General features: G+C 40.8%; 1 protein-coding gene across 3 annotated transcripts in view; it reads left to right on the forward strand.

Annotated features, from left to right (window-relative positions):
- PIP4K2A (phosphatidylinositol-5-phosphate 4-kinase type 2 alpha) overlaps nt 1–19240 on the forward strand; it is a 177021-nt gene that overhangs the window by 17233 nt on the left and 140548 nt on the right. The window contains exon 1 of one of the 3 annotated variants that reach the window (XM_089906422.1): nt 12797–14097. The exons of the other annotated variants lie outside the window; for them this stretch is intronic. The gene's annotated coding sequence lies outside the window, so the exon portion shown is untranslated. Of the gene's footprint in view, nt 1–12796; nt 14098–19240 lie in introns of those variants that run through there. 3 annotated transcript variants of the gene reach the window in all.

The following is a 19240-nucleotide window of genomic DNA, read 5'->3' on the forward strand; positions in this document are numbered from 1 at the left end:
AGGCGGACTCTCAACCACTGCGCCACCAGGGAAGCCCACGTCTCCTACTCTTGATAGAGTATTTCTAAGTTGAACAGGAAAGATTGGAATAAAAAGATGCATTTTTCTTTACATATATTTTTTAAGAGGATGCTAACTGTTTCAAGCTCTGTTTAGAGAAGTTTTAGGCAGAATAATAAAAGGGGTGCCCACATGGGCAGTATGGGGATGTCAAGTCTGGGGGATGGAGGACCCGCTGCCAGGTAGGCTGGCGGACAGAGGAGTCTGCCCTCTAAGGAGAGCCGCTTTCAGCTGACCCACTTCTCACAATTTCGTTCTTCCTTCTGCTTTAGAATCCTCAGTGTCTCTGAAAATAAAGCTTGATAATTTTCTAACTTCCTTTCTTCCTTCCTTCCTTCCTTCTTTCCTTTCCTTTCCCTTTCTTCCTTTCTTCCTTTTTCTTCCCTTCCTTCCTTCCCTCTCCCTCCCTCCCTCCCTTCCTTCCTTCTTCCCTCTTCCTTCCTCTTCCTTCCTTCCTCCCTCCCTCCCTCTTCCTTCCTTCCTTTCCTTTCCTCCTTTCCTCCCTCCCCTTTCATTCTTCCTTTCCTTTCCTTCTTTCCTTCCTCCCTCCCTCCCTTCCTCTTTGCTCTGAGATAGAGTGGGACGGTGGTGTGGGTCACTGGAAGTTGGTGATTTGTCAGGCAGAGTCCTTGGATCTCAGAAGCAGTGTGGTATCCACTGTTTGTGGTTGACTGACTTTAACTGGTCCTACCCTATGTAACTTATGGTACAGCGAACCTGATGGCGTTTATCGGCAGGCAAAATTCTCCAGCTAGAAGTATCCTAGTCAGGAATTTGTCATTAGTTATTTAGTCTTGCTACTTCACATCAGACTTGACTTTTGAATGATTCAGATGAATCTGTTCAGAAGATGTCATGGGCGTCCACCGGAGTCCACAATCAGAGTGTATGTGTTTGCTGTTTATCACCCGTGTGTAGTCCTGTTGTTGGCTTGGAGCTTGATTGTGTGTGCTGTCCGCTCTGCTCGGCCTTATCTGATGTAAACATGTCAGTCACCTGCTCTGACTTTACAGCCATCCTGCAGCCTGGCAAGGCTGGGGAGGGGAGGTTGAAGCTTTCGCCGATTTTAACTGTGAGTGCCCGGCTCCTTACTGTTTAGATAACTGGTATACAGAAAGGAGAAAGCAAGGTAATTTTTCCTTTCGGCAGAAATGAATGAGTATACTGTGTATTTTCATAATATAATAAAATTACCTATTTTAATTCCTTTACACAATATAAAAAGTAACATTTCTCTTTTGCTGAAGAAAAAGAACTGAGAACATTGAAGAAAGTTGAAGGAACAAAGGTAGAACTCTTATAAAGAAAGGAATTCTTATAAACCAGAGCCGTCCAGATTAGCTGTTATTTCCACTTTATGTGAATGTGTTTTGTTGTGACAGTAGTAGATACAGTTACCAATTTTCGGGAGGCCTAAATTACTATTTCAGATGGATGCAGGCTTTAAAATTAGCCCCTGGAGAATACATTTGTTTAAGAATTGAACCTTAATTGATCTTTTTTTAAGCTTGAATTAGAAAATTAAGGGCCTTTTATAAAAGATGGTAATATATATTTAACTTGAGTGATTGATTACCTAAGAGAGAAATATTCCTATCCTGTAATTATTTTAAAATATTAAATGCTTGATACAAAAAGCAGAAAATATTCCATCTTATTAAAGAAATCTCTATTCACGTGTTATGAGTCACAGGCCATTCTGAATAGGCTTTGGGAAGTGTGTTGAATGAGAACATAGTGTGACTTCAGTTAAATAAACCATATCAATTTTTCATTAATTTCAAAATAAGGACTTTTAGAATTATGAATATAAATCTTTCATATTCTTTTTGTTTTAAAGAAATTACCTTGTTTCCTCACGTGAAAAATTTTTGCAAGAGTTCGAAAAAGCTTCAGTGCACAGTAACATTTTGAAAGGAATTGTTGTTTTCCACTTAACCAGAGTGGCCAAATACTATTTCAGAACAAATTCATCCCCATTTCCGCAAATCCGAAACAAAAGACCATTTAAGAATTCATTTCAACTTGGTATTTATGAGAAGAGAAGACTGAACAGTTCTGATGATATGCAGAATAGTGCTAAATAATGAGTTATAAGCTAGAAATATTTACCTAAAACTATTGGATACACCAACTGAGGAGAGACCTTCTATCCTGTGTTTCATTAAAAAACAAAAACCAAAACACAGATCTTTCATAGTAGTACATGAATTGGAAATAACATGAATGTCCATTAGTGTGATATTTGGGCTAAGTGAAATAAGATGTATCTGTATATTGAAATACATTGAAACTATTAAACATGTTTATGGAGGTGAATGTTCTACTATGGAGAAGTGACTTTGAATATTGAGTGAGAAAGTAGCCAGTGCATTTAAAAAATATTACATGCTTTTCTGAGGAGGGAAGGGAGTGTAGATAATTTTTCACTTTCTACTTATATCTTTTTCTGTGTGTGATTACTTCTGTCTTTTTATAGTTTGATTTATTTTCCCCACTACTACTCATTGCAGTATTTTTACAGTTAGAAAAACAAGACATGTACTAAGGTGTGATGGGTGGAAAGAAATCTTTTACATATTGAATTTGATGAGGCAGAAATAACTTGTAAATTTCTGTTTGTGAAATAGATATACTTGCTTGGTACAAGGGATTTTTTTCTTTGGGGAGCCATCCCAGGAAATCCTTTGACTTAAGGCGTTATTTATTGTATTGGGAGAAATGATTAAGAAAATAATGATTCTAAAGGTTGTTACTTTTTTGCGAGCTTGGGAAAAACAAAGATAAATTGGTGTGATTACCACAGATTTACCAGGTGTCCAAGTTTTTATTGTGCATCACATCAGGGAAAAAAATCTGAGCACATGCTCTCAACCTTTGCGTTTTAATTTATACGTGTCATGTGTGTACGACTGCATTATTTTATGTTTTATAATCTACAGGAATTTTAAAAGGATGCACTAAAGATAAAATAAATATTAAAGCTAAGAACTTGCTCTTGTTAAAAATTATCATTGATATGTTGTGGGGTGTTTTTTTTACCTTAATGAAGGTACTGTGGATGAATTTATACCATTGTCTTTAAAAATCTTGGTAAACACTTAGCGGGGAAGCAATTTGAAAGTCTAGTCCTACATTCAGTTTATTTTGCTATTTGGTTTTAAAACTTAGAATAGCTGAAAAAAAGGTTACCTCACAAAGGTTTATTGATCCAAATGGACGAAGAGCATTATTGGCTAAATTTATTAACTAAAATTAATTCTCATTTTTAAACAATCTACCAGTTATGCAACAGTTTTGGTTAAAATCTGTCTGGTAAATTTCTATTTTCATTATGTTCTCACAAAAGGTATTAGAGTTTATATTAATAAGGATGAGGGAGTTCAAAATAAAAAAACCTTTTTATATTTATTGAAAATGTTAAAATAGGGCTTCCCTGGTGGCACAGTGGTTGAGAGCCTGCCTGCCGATGCAGGGGACACGGGTTCATGCCCCGGTCCCGGAAGATCCCACATGCCGCGGAGCGGCTGGGCCCGTGAGCCATGGCCGCTGAGCCTGCGCGTCCGGAGCCTGTGCTCCGCAACGGGAGAGACCACAACAGTGAGAGGCCCGCGTACCGCAAAAAAAAAAAAAAAAAAAAGAAAATGTTAAAATAGATTAGAAAAGTATTTCTAAGTTCTCTATAGATACAAAAGCACATCTCTTTTCAAAATGCTTTCTCCATAGTATGTTTCTTTCCAAAAGGCAGCTATTTTCTTGCACTTGTTAAAACCTCATCTTTACCTTGAAGGGATTAAGTAAGCTCATTGAAAAAAAAAAAAAATCTGCCAGTCCAGTTGTGATCATAGAATACGTCAGTAAATTTAGAACAAATTCTTCTATGTATTTTGCCATAAAGTAACTATATCACCTCTGTATAGTACAAAATATTTTTGTGGTCACTCTTCACCTCATTGCTTAAAGGTTTTTTTTGTTTGTTTTGTTTTTTTATAAAACCACAAAGATGACTTCCTACCGTAAATAAACCAGACGCTTGACATAGGGCCATCTAATGAGTGAACCCAAATGAGGGTGCTGATGTTGATCTAAGATGCATTTCTTTCCTTTTAAGGTAAAAAGAACTATGGACGGATGTTCTGGTCATTTTTTCTTGCACCAGTAGATTGATAGTCTTGCTTACTCATCTCCCCATACACACCCCTAAGGAGGTTCTTCTAGTACAGTATGTAAATGAAGGAGTGACTCCAGCTTTACATCTTTCATCAGATTCTTTTCATTTCTTAGATTCCATCTCAAAAATCATAAAATGTTAGAACCGGATAGTACTTGCGACTTTTTTTTTTTTCCTAATGGCTTCATTTTGCAGATGAGAAAGCAGACACAGAAATAAAGAGACAACACTCAGTGATAGAGCCGACGTTTCCCGACTTCGCACCAGGCTAGTTTTTGTTAAATTCTTCTCTGGAGAGTGTGTAGATGACCAACAGCTACCCAGATGTGGACTAGTGAAGATTTGTTGATAACTAGCTTCCTAAAGACTAATTTCCTTCCCACATCTCTCTGCTGTGTTCTTTTGCTTCCCAAGCATATGGCCTTGAAATCATCTTCATCTTTCTCTTTCTCCTTCCTTTTATCATAGACACATATGCTTCGTCTAGATATTACTGAGTCTTCTTTCCTGAGAAGTAGCCTTCTAAGTGAATCAAGATGCAGTGTATCATCACTCTGACTCTTTTTCTTGATGAAGATGAAATCCTTATAGGTGTCAGCTCTCCAAAAACCTTTGAGGCTTTTAACAATGAAAATGTAGGTAAAATAAAACAGAAAGCAAGCGGGGTGAAAATATCAAGTTGGAAAGAAGGAGAGGGCCATATATATTTACCATAAATTTTTGCAGTCTTGGTTAAGGACATTAGGACATTTGAACTTGAGACTTAGGTTTGAATTTCATAGCAGCCCTGAGAAACCTATTATATAACTATTCTTGTCTAATGGGAAGACAAATACTAGTTTATTTCCATTCCCTGGTTCTGAGGGGAATTTGCTATGAAGGGAGTTAAATGACAAAATGAATGACCCCGATTGAGTAAAAGAGGATTAAAATTATTGGATATGCATAACTATTTATTACTGACTTCAGTGAAAGCCAAGGGCAGAATGTGACACGGGGACTTAGTAATGTAGGCCAAGTGTATGGCCTTCCCCTCATCTGGCTTTATACAGAGATAAAGCTTGAATAAATGATTGTTTTAAGGAATCAGTTTTTCCAGTCTGGCTTGGTGACAATATGAAGTCATTCTTGAGTGGCTAAGGACATGTTTTCTACATCGCTGACTGAGAGAAGTTTCATATACTGTAGGTATGTTGGTAGGTAGGTAGTGAAGACCATGTAAGATGAGAACCTGACTTGTGGACCCGTCATAATGAAGGGCCATCTCTGTCTAAGGCAAGGTCACAGGCAGGACCTGGATCTTTCTCAGAAGCATTCGGTAGCAGTACTAAGCTGAAGCCCCCAAATCCTGAGCTCTAGAGCAGGGAAGACAACGTTTAGGGTAGAGATAGCAAGTACCTACCTTACAGGGGAAGAATCCAAATACAGCTTCCGTAATATGCTTATTTAGGAGCATATCCTACCCTACGCTCTTCCTCAAATGATCTGGTGTAGATTTTAGACTATTTTCTGTTGTCCAAGAAACTGACAGTTTTCTGATACATGGTCCAGATGGACAATGCCAATAATTCGTTTTCAGTAATTATTAGAAATGTGATGAAGAAAAGCTTATTTCTGAGACGTTAGCCGTGTGCTGCTTTTGAAGTGTGTTCTTGAAAGTCACTTACGAAAGCCCTGCGGGTCCAGCCTTTGCCAAGAGCTGCGTTTCCTTTCTATCAGGGGCTCACAACTGAAAATGCAGGAAATGACATACAGCTGTCACAGTCATGGATAAACCACCTCATCCTTTGTGGCATCAGGTGGGGCACACATAAATAAAGAACAATTCTAAGTGTTAGAGAACTTGTATTTTGTACAAATGACGGTGTAAGGACTTATATTTGATGATGAAAAAGTAAGGAGTAAAAAAATTTTAAAAACTCAGTAACCAAAAAGTTCTCTAAGTCCTTCTGGAGGAAATAAAAGCCCAGCCCCCTCTTTCTCATGCGACGACGCATATACACAGAAATCTACTGGGATAGAAATCAGTCATCCCGAGAAGGCGGAGAAGGTGTGAGAGAATGAGAAGAAACCTGGGGCTCCATCATATACAGATGTGAAGAAAAAAGTGATGGATCTGGAAAAGCACTCCCGGTTTTTGACCTCCAAGGTCCTGTGAGACAGAGCAGGAGGGAAGATGACAAGGACTCAGGAGGGCACAAGCCTGATGTCGTCGGGCTGAGGGCAGGTTGCCAGGGAAAGACCTCGGGGTTCAGCCGAATCCCAGCCGCCATCCTGAACGCTGCTAGTGAACACGGAGTGTCGTGGGCAGTGTGGACGGCGGCTGTCATTTGGCAACAGATACTGAACATCAGCGTCGTCTGAGCCTCCAGTCTTCTTCAGGCCTCCCCAGAACTCTTCGGTTTTCTTATTTGTCAGGTGTGAGTACCATCACCTCCTCTGCCTCTCCCAGTTTGTTCTGTGGGGACACATAAGATGACGTGAGCTCGGAGACTAAGGACACTTCCAATCCTTTAGCGGGAGCAAGTGCTGACCAAGGGGCAGGGGTGGTAGAAGTGTTTGCTTGAGCACCCCACAGCCAATTTATACCCACTGCTCTTGTGTTTTACATTGAATCCCGTTGTTAATTTTTCTTCTCGTTTGGAGGAAATGCATATATATTGATTTTACAATCCAGGCAGCATTGCATAATAAACAAAGGGTTGGCCTTATTTAAAATCTTCTAGTTCGTGGACTACATGTTACGATGGTAAATAATCTCAGGAAATCTTTGAAGTTGAATGATTTCCAAGGAGGGGGTACCCTATTCATTTAAGTGGGACCTGATCGTGTATTGGAGACTTATGAAAGACAGTCACACGGTGCCCAAGAGTTCAAATTTAGGAGCCAGACTGACTGGGTTCCAATCCTGACCCCATCACTTGTTAGCTTTGTGATCTCGGGCAAGTTGATTAACCTCTCTGTGCCTCAGTTTCCTCATTTGTACAATGGCGGGGGATAGTACTAGCACCTAGCTCATAGAGTCCTTCTCCCCTGCCCCCAAAATAGGGTGGTTTTGAGAATTAAATGTGTTCATATACGTAAAGCTCCTAGGACAGTGCCTAGCACTAACTGCTTCTTATATTATTGTTATGATTCTACTGCTGCCACTGATGTAATGCTAATAAGGTTAAGATTAATACACATTTAAAGAAATAATTAGAATACAGTATTTTCTAGGGATAAGCAATTACTACAAGACTCTTTTTTTTCCCACACTCCTCAGGGCTCAATTGTCCAAAAAGAGTAGTAAGCAAATTTGGGCCTTGTTCAGGGCTGTCCTTAGAGTGATCCATCCTTTTTTGACATGAAAGCTTTTGCCAAAGAAAAGCTTGAGCTGTCAGTGAAGACCCTACCGGGCGTTGTACCAACACCCTCCGTTTGCTGTGGTCACGCTTCGTTAGTTGCTCTCCTCGGGTTCCACTTTCCCAAAGTAGATACACCAAAGCCATATATTCCTTTCGTGGTATTCACGGAGGAATACCTGTGTCTGTTTCATCTGAGGGATTTTTTGCAGACCAGTCGGCTTGTTAACATTTCTAGGTATGTGAAAGGGGAGGAAGGGCTCTGGGTGGAGCGGCCTGGAGAAAGGGCGGGGGTGGGGAGTGGGGGGGGTGGAAGGAAGGAAGGACCTGGAGCTCAGGGGGTCCCTGCCCCAGCAGCCCCGTGAAGGGTTCCCGCAAGCCCCGCTTTGTGAACTCACCTAGAAGGAAAACCTTGCCCAGAAAGGAGAATGGGGTAGGTCGGTGTCTTTCAAGTTGAAGACAGACATGTAGACGAATCCTGACGTGATTCCTTTCTCAAATCTAAGTCTTGATGTAATCGGTTATTTGGAGATGTGCGGATAAATTATCATAAGCCCAGATCTTTTGGCTCTGGGTTCCAGGCATGCACATACGTAAAGAACTGAACGGAAATAGGAGTGCCTCGGCTTTTGTGAGTAAAACACTTCATGCTTTTAGAAACCGTGCAGTTTTCCTATCATATGCCAGCACTACAACTGAAGAAATATGAAAGTAAATCCTATAAGGTGGTTTTTAACCTTGTGCTTGATAGCTGAGACTGTGTACAGGTTTATTAGGTGCAGTCCTTTGTTTTAAGTCTGTACAGAATCCTGTTTTCTATTGACACCATATTTTTAACTCTTGCGTGTTACGTGATCATTTTCAAATTTTTCTATTCATATTGCTTCCTTAACGTAGTCAGAAAATGTTTCGTATTGTTTTCCTTTTGGTGGGCCCTTTTACTCCTCTCTAATAAGATGTGAACTGTATTCATTTTCAAAGTTAAAATATTAAAGTGGTGCTAACCCACTCGTTACCACACTGGCCTTTGTCCGTAGATTAAAACGGAAAGAAGAGCTTGCTTGCTTGCTTGCTTCAATTACTGATTGTCTCTTTAATGTAGAATCACTGCCAGGAAGAAAATAGTCTTTGACACCTATTAATGTCACTTTTCAAGCCTCTGAAAGGAACCCCGGGGTTCCGTGTCCTCTCCCTCCATTCCTTTGTGGCGTTTGATTAAGATGTAATACACAGAGCTGACTGGAGATTAGATTTCCTTGGGTAGATAACTGTCTAGGAGGTCAGGTTGTCCAAGGATGAAGTCAGCTGCCTGGGAATAATGAGTTTCCTGTTCCTGAAATTCTCCGACACTGCTGGGTCAGCACATTTCACAGTTTTTTCCACGGTGGTAGACAAGACTCGTAAACATTCACACCCGGAGCAGCTCCCATGGGCACATTGGGTTTGGGTGGCCTTCCTGACCCCCAGCCTTAAGCCCACCCCTAACCCCTCGGTCAGGAATGGATATCAAAGCAAGAGGCAAAGAGATACAGTGGTCTTGAATCTACTCACATTCCTATGTAAAAAGTGAATTATTACAAAACTGTAATTATTACTGGTGTCAAATGACCAAGAACACAGTTGCTAACTGAGCAGTGCCCAGTTTCCAGCATTGGAATTGACAGCGGCTGCCCCCAAGGCCTGTCCTTATCCAGGGGTGCCAGCACCACGTAGGTGATGGGATTAGGTAGCTTTTAACTTTCTTTTTTTATTATTAAAGTATAGTTGATTTATAATATTATATTAGTTTCAGGTGTACAACATAGTGATTCAGTATTTTTATAGATTATACTCCATTTAAAGTTATTATAAAATATTAGCTCTACTCCCTGTGCTCTACAATATATACATGTATCTAATTTTATATATCGTTGTTTGTACAGGGTCAAGTTTTAACTTTCTTGACCCTGGGGCTTTGATTCTGTATCATGACCAAAACTTCACAAGGAAAATTTTATTTTAATGACTCACTTTTCTTGTGAAATGTATTGCAGTTGACATTATGATTCAGAGAAGTAGAGACTTATGTCCTAGCCCATTCTGCCTATGTACCTACGTAGCAGTAAGTACTTGACCCAATACTAAATATAAAAATCACCGGGTAAATAAAAGAAAATCAACTGAAGAATAAGCACAGGTACTCTGTTAAACTCCTCTTAAAAATTATAGGCATAAAATCTTTTATGCTATGTCATTATACATTATAATTTTCATTCCATATCTTTAAACACTCTCAAATGAAAGCAGAACCATTTTAAGAATCAAAATCCTATTGAAAATGTAAACCTGAGAATTTCAGAAAAAAAGTAGACATGGCCTGCCTATCTGCCATAGTTGACATTAAACAACAAGATTGTCACCAGTAACGAGGATTTTTTTCCTTCGCATCTGTTGCACGAGCATGAAAGTAATCCTTCTTAACCCGCTGTTTTTCGAGGCTGGACACTTGCCGAAACAGCCGACAGTACGAGCAGTCAAGCAGCTGTACATGTTGGGCTAAAGAGAAACAGCTGCGAGCAAGATGGGCATAAGAAATGCTCTAAGGACCCACCAGAGCACAACTTGAAATGATTTGGCCGAGCAGTGAAATGCTAGGAAACAGCAGTAATAGACCGGGCTCTTTCCCAGAAGTTTTCAAAGAACTTGAGGGTATTTTTACAAGTCCCTCTGCCATCCACCAGAGACATCGTAACAGTTTTCAGCAGGTGACTCTGCTTCCAGGTGTGGTGCCCCAGGTGACTCTGGTGTCCTGTAGACCAGGAGTCCCTTTGATAACAGGGAGTTTGAGCTGATAGTGTATATTGGGAGGGAGCTTCCAGTTTTCTGATAGACATAAATGATGTTTCACTAATATAGTTTCCTTTTGAGGTAGGAAGTATCTTTAAGGGGATAAGTAGAGCTGGTAGGTATATATATATATAATTATTATTATTATAAACATATGTACACAAAAGGGTATAATGACACGAACAAGTACAGTTCAAAGAATAATGGTAAACACATTGGCTGTAAGCTGGGGTTTGGGTGGGGGGCACAGAGAGAGAGGCTTAAAAGTTTTTTGGCAACTTCCTCTGGCAAAAGAAGTGGAGGGACTGGCTGTGAGAGAAGAAACAAGGGACAGGACAAAGGATACTTAGTGTTGACTGTTAATATCACAGACGTTGATGCTGGTTTTTAATAAAAGGAGACCCAGTCTGTAATATCTTTGAGATTGCCTGAATTTACGTGTTGATATTAAGCATTTTCAGATAGGAAAATAACAAACCAATGGGGAAGATAAGGCTGAAGGTGATCTGCCCCCAGCTCTGAAGCTGTAGGAGTGGGCAAGCCAGCCTGCTACATCGTGTACAGAAAGAAAACTGTAAAGCAGTGCATTTAGAACCACTACAAAATAAGAGCCTACATTATATGTAGCAAGTTATCGGGCTCCAAAGTTGTATTTCAGGATCATTCAGACTGTTTCTAACAGGTATTTGGCTGATGTGCTGCCTGTTATAGCCGATGACGTCCAGGAAATGCTGGGCGGTTCCAGGACAGTTATAAATATTTCAAGATCTTACACTTTGAATCGTGTGCACGCTTGTGTAAGCGCCGTGTGTGTGTGTGTGTGTGTGTGTGTGTGTGTGTGTGTGTTGCTGTTTGGTAGAAGGGCTACAAGAACGCTGGAAAGAGTTAAGAGGAACAACTAAAAGACCTACCAAACCAGGAGAAGAAATTAAAATCAAAAAGGACTCTAAAGTCTGGAAAGATGAAACTGTGATTACAAACCAAAACAAAAACATAGGCTCATCTGACTTCTTTCCCAGCCCCTGCAGACCTGAACAAAAGTTAGTTGTTGATGCTTGAGGAAGAAGGTTTATAATAAAAGAAAATAGCTTTTGTTTTAACGTTTACAAAGCAGCTGTACCTTTGTCACTGGCTTGACCTTTACACAGCCCTGAGAGGTCAGAGGGCATGGGTCATCATTCACGTTTGACGGATGAGAAAACAGCCCAGGGAGCCAGTTGGCTGAGCAGACACTGTTGGGGAGTGGAGGGGGGTGCGGGAGCAAACCCAGCTCTGACTCAGGCCCCCGGGCAGTGGTCCCACCTCCGTGTTTGAAAAACTCAGGATCAATACGCCCCACATGTGGAGCCTGTCTCTTTGGTGACTTAAAATGTGATGGCAGACTCTAGGTAATGAAGTACAAATGTAAAATGTGAATAGTATTAAGATCTTCAAGGAAAGCCTTGACTCTGTGGTGGTATTAGCATCACTTTGGAGAGTCAAGGTCATAGACAGTAACCTGTCATCTCTTAGCTCCCTTGGTGAAAGGCTGGGGACTGAATAGGATAAGGTTACTGACTTGATCCAATATAAAGTCTCGTCATTTTTGTTTGTACCGTACTATCATGTAAAATAAGTTTTTTTTAATCTTGGTATCAGAGATGGCCTGTGCTAGGCAAAAAAAAAAAAAAAAAAGCTGAAGGATCCAAAAGATCAGTCTTGTTTGAAAAAAGGACTGCAGGTAACACAGGAGATGATGGAACACTGCTCCTTTCCTGGGGCAGGGGCGATGACAGCATTTTCAGAGGCAGATCATGCATATTTAAAGATTACCGGACCATCTGTGCCTCTTCAGATGCCTGGTGAGAATGCCAAGTGTTCCAAACAAGGGTTAATGTGGTATGTTGACCCCTTAGCTAACGTCAGGTTCGAGTTGTCCCTCACTGAATAAAGACTAAGAGCCAGATTCAGATGCGAGGAGTTCACAGACGAGGCAGGTTCAATGTCAGAGCAGATACTCTTAGTATTTTAGAGGCTGTCATTTCCTCTGTTACCTGGCAGCTTGGTCCTGCCACCATACCATCACCAAGAGCGTTGTTTGTTCCTTTCGTATGTTTTGAGCTAAACTGACAAGTGTCTAGTTGCCTGCACATTTTTTTTTTTTTATGTTCCTGGATACTGTTAATGTGATCATCAGTATTTTTTTAAATCATTTGAATAAAACACTACACTAGGAATAAAATAGCCAGAATAGGGTAGTTTTGTCATTTTTAGGTTGCTGGCATTTTCTAGTAAATAAAGGCAAAGTGGGCTCACTTGAGGTTGGAAGGCTGACACAGGGGGAGCACAGGCCTTACTGTTGTCAGTAGCAAAACAAAAGAAAAGAAACCAAGAATTGAAGTAGTGAGAAAAGTTGAACGGAAGGTAAAACGGCTCTTCGGTAGAGCAGTTTGAGCGCAGTGAGAAATTTGGTAGCTGCAGGTTGAAGGTTCTACACAGGAAATGCATGTGGCTGTGTGTGTATAAGGTACTCAGCGGAGTATTTCCTCTCTCGGCATTTTAATATGTCTTTTGAATTAACTATAGCACAGGGGTTGGCAAACTATAGCCTGTGGGCCAAATCTGGCCCCCTGCCTGTCTCTGTATGGCCCTTGAGCCAAGCATGGTTTCTGCATACAACCTACGAATGGTTTAAAAAAATTACAAGAATATTTCATGACGGGTGAAAATGATATGACATTCAAATTCCAGTGTCCATAAATGAGTTGTATTGGAACACAGCTACACTTGTTTCGTTTGTATACTGCCTGTAGCTGCTGTTGTGTTACAGTCAAGCAGAGTCAACTAGTTGAGACAGAGACTGTATGGCCCACAAAGCCTAGAATATTTACTATCTTCTCTGCTATAGCCAAATATGACTAAAATCGAGTTTTCCCTCTTTTTTTTCTGTGATTTTTTTTTTTTAAATAGTGAAGTTTTAGCAAATGGAATGTGGTTGTTTATCAAATGAAGGGGCCAGCATTTTTTCAGTAGAGTGCATCTCTTACAAGAACAGTGGAAAATAGGGGCCAGGGGCTTCCCTGGTGGCGCAGTGGTTGAGAGTCCGCCTGCCAATGCAGGGGACACAGGTTCGTGCCCTGGATCCCACATGCTGCAGAGCAGCTGGGCCCGTGAGCTATGGCCACTGAGCCTGCACGTCCGGAGCCTGTGCTCTGCAACGGGAGAGGCCACAACAGAGGCCCGTATACCACAAAAAAAAAAAAGAAAAGAAAATAGGGGCCAGATAGCAGCCTTTCACTAAATACAAAGTTTATCTGTTGTGTTAGGGCTGACTCTACTGGTAATGGGTTTCTCTGGGTGTGTCTCCAAACTGCCTGCAGACAGGTTCCCCAACAATCCCTCCCATTCTTGCGTCACGTACTGCTTCTCTCCTCGACAGGCAGAGTCTGTGCTCTTCCCTCTGAATCTGGTCCATCTGACTTGCTCTGACCAGTGAAATATGGGGATTGTGATGCTCGGTGGCTGCAGGTACAGGCTTCCTGCAGCCCGCTTTCGCCCTCTTGACCACCAGCCTCCAGGAAAAGAGGCCTGAGCTGGACTCTCACATGGTGAAGGAGGGATGTGGAGAAGGAAGGCCCTCCAACTGACGGCCATCACCAAGACCCAGAAGTCAGAGTGGGGTCACCTTGGAGAGCGGAGTGGAGCCCTTCTCGAATTGTGAGCCCACAAAATGGTGGTGGTTTTAAGCCACTATGCTTTGGAGTGCTTTGTTATGCAGAATTAGCCAATGGGAAAAGTTGGGGGATATATGCGACTTTTTACTATGAAAAATGAAAGGGAAAAATATTCTCTAATATACGATATTAATAAAGGATCTGTAGTTAAATAATAACTGCAGTCACATGCTTGCGTTCCCGGTGCATGTGGTTCATCTGAAAAATTAAACAGCTGCTTTTATGATTGTAAAAATAATGTGTGCTTGTTGGGTAAAGTTTAGAAAAAGGCTAGAAAATTCTAAAGCACAGTATTTAAATTACTCACCATTCTGCCATCCTAGAGAGAATCCCTTTTTTTTTTTTACAAATATATTCTTGTTTTATAAAATTATAATTATATGTAGTTTTGTACTCTGCTGTATTTGTTTACTATTACACCATCATTAAATGTACTTCAAAAACATGGTTTTTAATGACCACAGCAGCCTATTTAAGTGGATTATAAAAAATTCACATAATTCAAAGGTGTTTATTACAAGGTCTTCATCTTCTATTTCTAGGTTTGCTAGTTAGAGAATATTTTTTACAGCAAACTTTTTTTTTTTAACAGCTTTATTGAGCTGTAATTCACCTACCATACAAATGTACAACTTAAGTACCATTTAAAGTGTACAATTCAGTGTCTTTTAGTATATTCACAGGATTCTACAACCATCATCACAATCTAATTTCATCCCCTCTGAAAGAAACCAAACCATATCGCCCTCCCAACCCCCATTCCCAGCAGTAGGCAACCATGAATCTCCTTCTTGTCTGTAGTTTCATATAGCCTTTTGTGATTGGCTTCTTTCACTTAGCATAATGTTTTCAAAGTTCATCTATGTTGTAGCATATAGCAGTACTTCATTCCTTCTTCTGGTCAAATAATGTACCATTATATGGATACATCCCATTTTATTTATCCATTCATCAGTTGATGGATATTTGGGTTGTTTCCACTTTTTGGCTATTATGAATAATACCACTTGAACATTCACGTACAAGTTTATGTGTGAACATATGTTTCTGTTTTCCTCAGGTATATACCTAGGAGTGAAATTGCTGGGTCATGATGGTAACTCTGTCTAACTTTCTGAGGAATTACCAAACTGTTTTCCAAGGCAATTGTATCATTTTGCATTCTTACTACCAATGTATGAGGTTTCTAATTTCACTGCATCCTTGCCAGCACTTAATACTGTCTTTTTGATTATAGCCATCCTCGTTGGTGTGCAGTGTGTGTTTTTGATTCACACTCCCCTAATGGCTAATGATGTTGAGCATGTCTTGATATGCTTATTGGCCATTTTTATATCTTTTTTTTTTTTTGAGAAATCTCTATTCACATATTTTGCCCATCTTTCAACTAGGTTGTCTTTTTATTACGGAGTTAGAATTCTTTCTGGATACAAGTCCCTTATCAGAGATGTACTCTGCAAATCTTGTCTCACATTTTGTGGGTTTTCTTTCCCTTTCTTTTTTCTTTCTTTTTTTTTTTTTTTGCGGTACGTGGGCCTCTCACTGTTGTGGCCTCTCCCGTTGCGGAGCACAGGCTCCGGACGCGCAGGCTAAGCGGCCATGGCTCACGGGCCCAGCCGCTCCACGGCATGTGGGATCTTCCCGAACCGGGGCACGAACCCGTGTCCCCTGCATCGGCAGGCGGACTCTCAACCACTGCGCCACCAGGGAAGCCCTCTTTCCCTTTCTTGATAGCATTGTTTGCAGCATTAATGTTTTCAATTTTGATGTTAGTCTATTTTATCTGTTTTCTGTTGTTGTTGCTTCTGCCTTTGGTGTCATATCTAAGAAATGATTGCCTAAGCCAAGGTTACAGAGGTTTTAGAGAATTTTAAAATATGTTATTCATTTATTTTCAACTCTACAGCTAGTACTGACAGGGGTTGGGTTTTTTGTTTTTTTTTTTAAATGCAGACCCCCCCTCCAGGACAATACATATGAAGCACATTTTTAAAAATAGCTTCATAATATTCTGTGGTGGGAGAATAGACTATTTTCCACAGACCAACAGAGTGAAAGAAATGCAGAAAGTTTTGGAAATAGCCACTAAGAACGGTATCTCAGTGTGCCCCATCTTCTATGTGGATTTATTTTGGTGGTCCACATAAGGACACACACATACCCAGCGTATGTTGATGTATAAACTAATGGGATTGCTCTGGGAAAGTGGATCCCGTGCTGGTTCTTTGCTGAGGTCCTGTAACTGATATTTAATTTCTTATGTATTGTTGAAGGGGGGATTGGCAGGGCTAAGAAGGATGTACCTGATGTTTTTCAGGCGTTTATGACAAAGACATTTTAGAAATGAAAGTCAAGCAATTAAAATCAAATATTATTTTTTGTACCATTTATTCCTACTGGTTTAAAAGGAGTGAAAAACCTAGAGGAGTTTTAACTGATGTCCTGGCCCTGTAAAATCTATTTTAACATAATTACTGGTCAGCTTTTCACTTAAAAGTACCAGAGTGGCAGGGTATGTTTTAGTATTTTTAGATTCTTTTAAGAGCCCTTAGTGGCCTGTCGTATTTGACTCTACCATGGGACACACTCAGCCTCCTTTTAATAAATCTTCGTATCATTGCTGTTATTTAGACTCTGGGGAGAGGGCCACTTTGATGCCTCAGTGACTGACTGAGAGTTATAGTTTAGCTTCATTAAAAAATTTTTTTCTGATGGTTTTAGAATCTTTTGTTGCCTGTTATGAGTTAAACTAAGTAAATCATTTATAGGAAACTAACAACTAGAGGTGCTTTTGAGGGCATTAAAAAAAAAATCTTTCTGTTAATGGAAACTTTAAGACTTTTCAGAAGTAGAGAGAATAGGGCTTCCCTGGTGGCGCAGTGGTTGAGAGTCCGCCTGCCGATGCAGGGGACACGGGTTCGTGCCCCGGTCCGGGAAGATAGCACATGCTGCGGAGCAGCTGGGCCCGTGAGCCATGGCCGCTGAGCCTGCGCGTCCGGAGCCTGTGCTCCGCAACGGGAGAGGCCACAACAGTGAGAGGCCCGCGTACGGCATTAAAAAAAAAAAAAAAAGTAGAGAGAATAGTATACTGAACCCCCATGAACCTGTTCCTCATCTTCAGCATTTAGCATCTTAGAGCCAATTCCGTCTCGTCGTTCTGTGCAGTCATCCTGCATGGCAGCCACTAGGGCTGTGGCTCTTGAACACATGGACTGTGGCAGGTCTGAATTTAGATGAGCCTGGGGTGTAAGATACCACTTCACAGCCGGTTTGGACATTCTGCCCTCCCTCCTCAGGGAATCCTTCCCCGACTCCCATATCTAAGCAAACCTTCCCTCACCCCTTTTCCCTGCAACCCCCTTGTTTGTTTGTTTCCTTTATAACCACAGCTTTACAGCTGGTGGTTTAACTGTTTGACTTGCTTGGTAAGTTTCAGTCGGACTTCCCACAGTAATGTAACTTGCAGGGGCGGGTGCAGCACGGACATGCCAGGGATTCGTGGTGACTACCCGGTGAGCGAGTGCTCCATGGTTGGAATATTCAACCCAGGTAGATCCCACACCTCCTTTTTTGCAAAACATAATTGTAATCTCCTTTACTGTCTTGATGTGAAACTCACAGATTACAGAAACAATCTACACACATAATTTTTAAAAAAATGAACAGAGTGCCCTAACTAGAATGTCCAAGAGAAATGTAAGTAACTTGTAAAAAGCAGCTAGCTTCCCCTCCTTTGCTTCCAAGTCTGTCAGTCTATCTGTCTGTCTGCCTCTCTCTTTGCTGTAGCATGATTCTTAGGAGTAGAGGTGTCTAAGAAGCATGGAAACTGCTTTTGAAGGGACGATTCACCCAAAGAAAGTGAAGTGAGATGAAAGGGATTACTAGGGAGACAAGTGTCGATACAGATGTCAAGGCTAGTTAACATTTTGTAAGTACCCACGATGAGCAAGGTACTATCTCCAGTTGCTTTAACGCTAAGATGTTAGGGAAAGTGAGAGTCGGCTTCCCGGTGGTTAAATGTTTCATTGTCAGCATGCATGAAATAGACATGACACCACATTAGAAAGAGGAAGAAGCAGAAGCAAAGCAAAGGTTCTGTGTAGAAGAACCAAGAGGGTGGAGTAGAGACGGTTTGCTTGCACAGCACATTTCTGCAGAAAATAAGTTGGTCTTTAGTTGGTGAGATGACTTCATTTGGCTGTAATCCTCTGGGATGGCTCTGTGAATTCAATAAAACAAAGCTAAAGAACAACCTATTCTGTTTGAGGGAATATATAATTAACCCATAGAAATTAGTGCCATCCAGTATATTACTGAGGAAAAAGGATTAAATACTGGTATGAATAAAAATAGTATCTATTATTGTTCTCCCTGGGATAACAATTAAAAGGACTGTCAGTCATTCTGTGCAAGGGTCTAGTTTATTATTGGTTGGGTTGGGAACAGTGTCTTCTATCTCCCTGTTACATAATAGTCCACAAATAGGTGAATAGTGAGATTTTTTTCCCCCTTTTTCCTTAAGGGTCTGGTGTGAGATGCTACAGGACCAGAAAAGGCAGTTATGGTTGTTTTGGGATTGTGTTTGGTATATGTTTGAATGCTGTTAGAGTGATTTGTATACCTTTCAAAATTTCTTTGTTGGTATTGCATGCTACTTTTTAGTTTAATACGTCCTCGACTTGAAACCAGACCCCCAGACCAGAGCGGGGATACCTGGTTCTAGTTCTAGGTCTGCCTTTGACTTTTGTGGTCATTTAAATTAACTCATTCATAAACATTGATTGCATTTTCCTGCATTAATTTCTTGGAAAACAAAGGACTAGACCCCAGTTCCTGCCCTTAAAAAAATCAGTTTAGTCGTGATGATAAGCATGATGATAATGTGTATGGACTATTTTGTGATGTAGGGAAGGAACCCAAACCATTCTTGGTGGGGAACAGTGGGGAAGACTTTCTGGAGGAGGTGATACCTGAACTCAGTGGAAGTTGCCACCCTGGGGGATCAGGCGATTTGTAGGATATTTGGGCCAGAGGCAATCGCACAGCAAGCCAAATAGCATCTGGGTATTTTCAGAGGAGTTATTGGTCCACCTCCTGGACCAGGAGGCAGGACGCGAGATCCCTGG

The sequence above is a fragment of the Delphinapterus leucas genome, chromosome 2 (genome assembly GCF_059928025.1).
Source record: "Delphinapterus leucas isolate spDelLeu-1000000601 "Yukka" chromosome 2, BTC_Dleu_Yukka2, whole genome shotgun sequence".
NCBI lineage: Eukaryota > Metazoa > Chordata > Mammalia > Artiodactyla > Monodontidae > Delphinapterus > Delphinapterus leucas.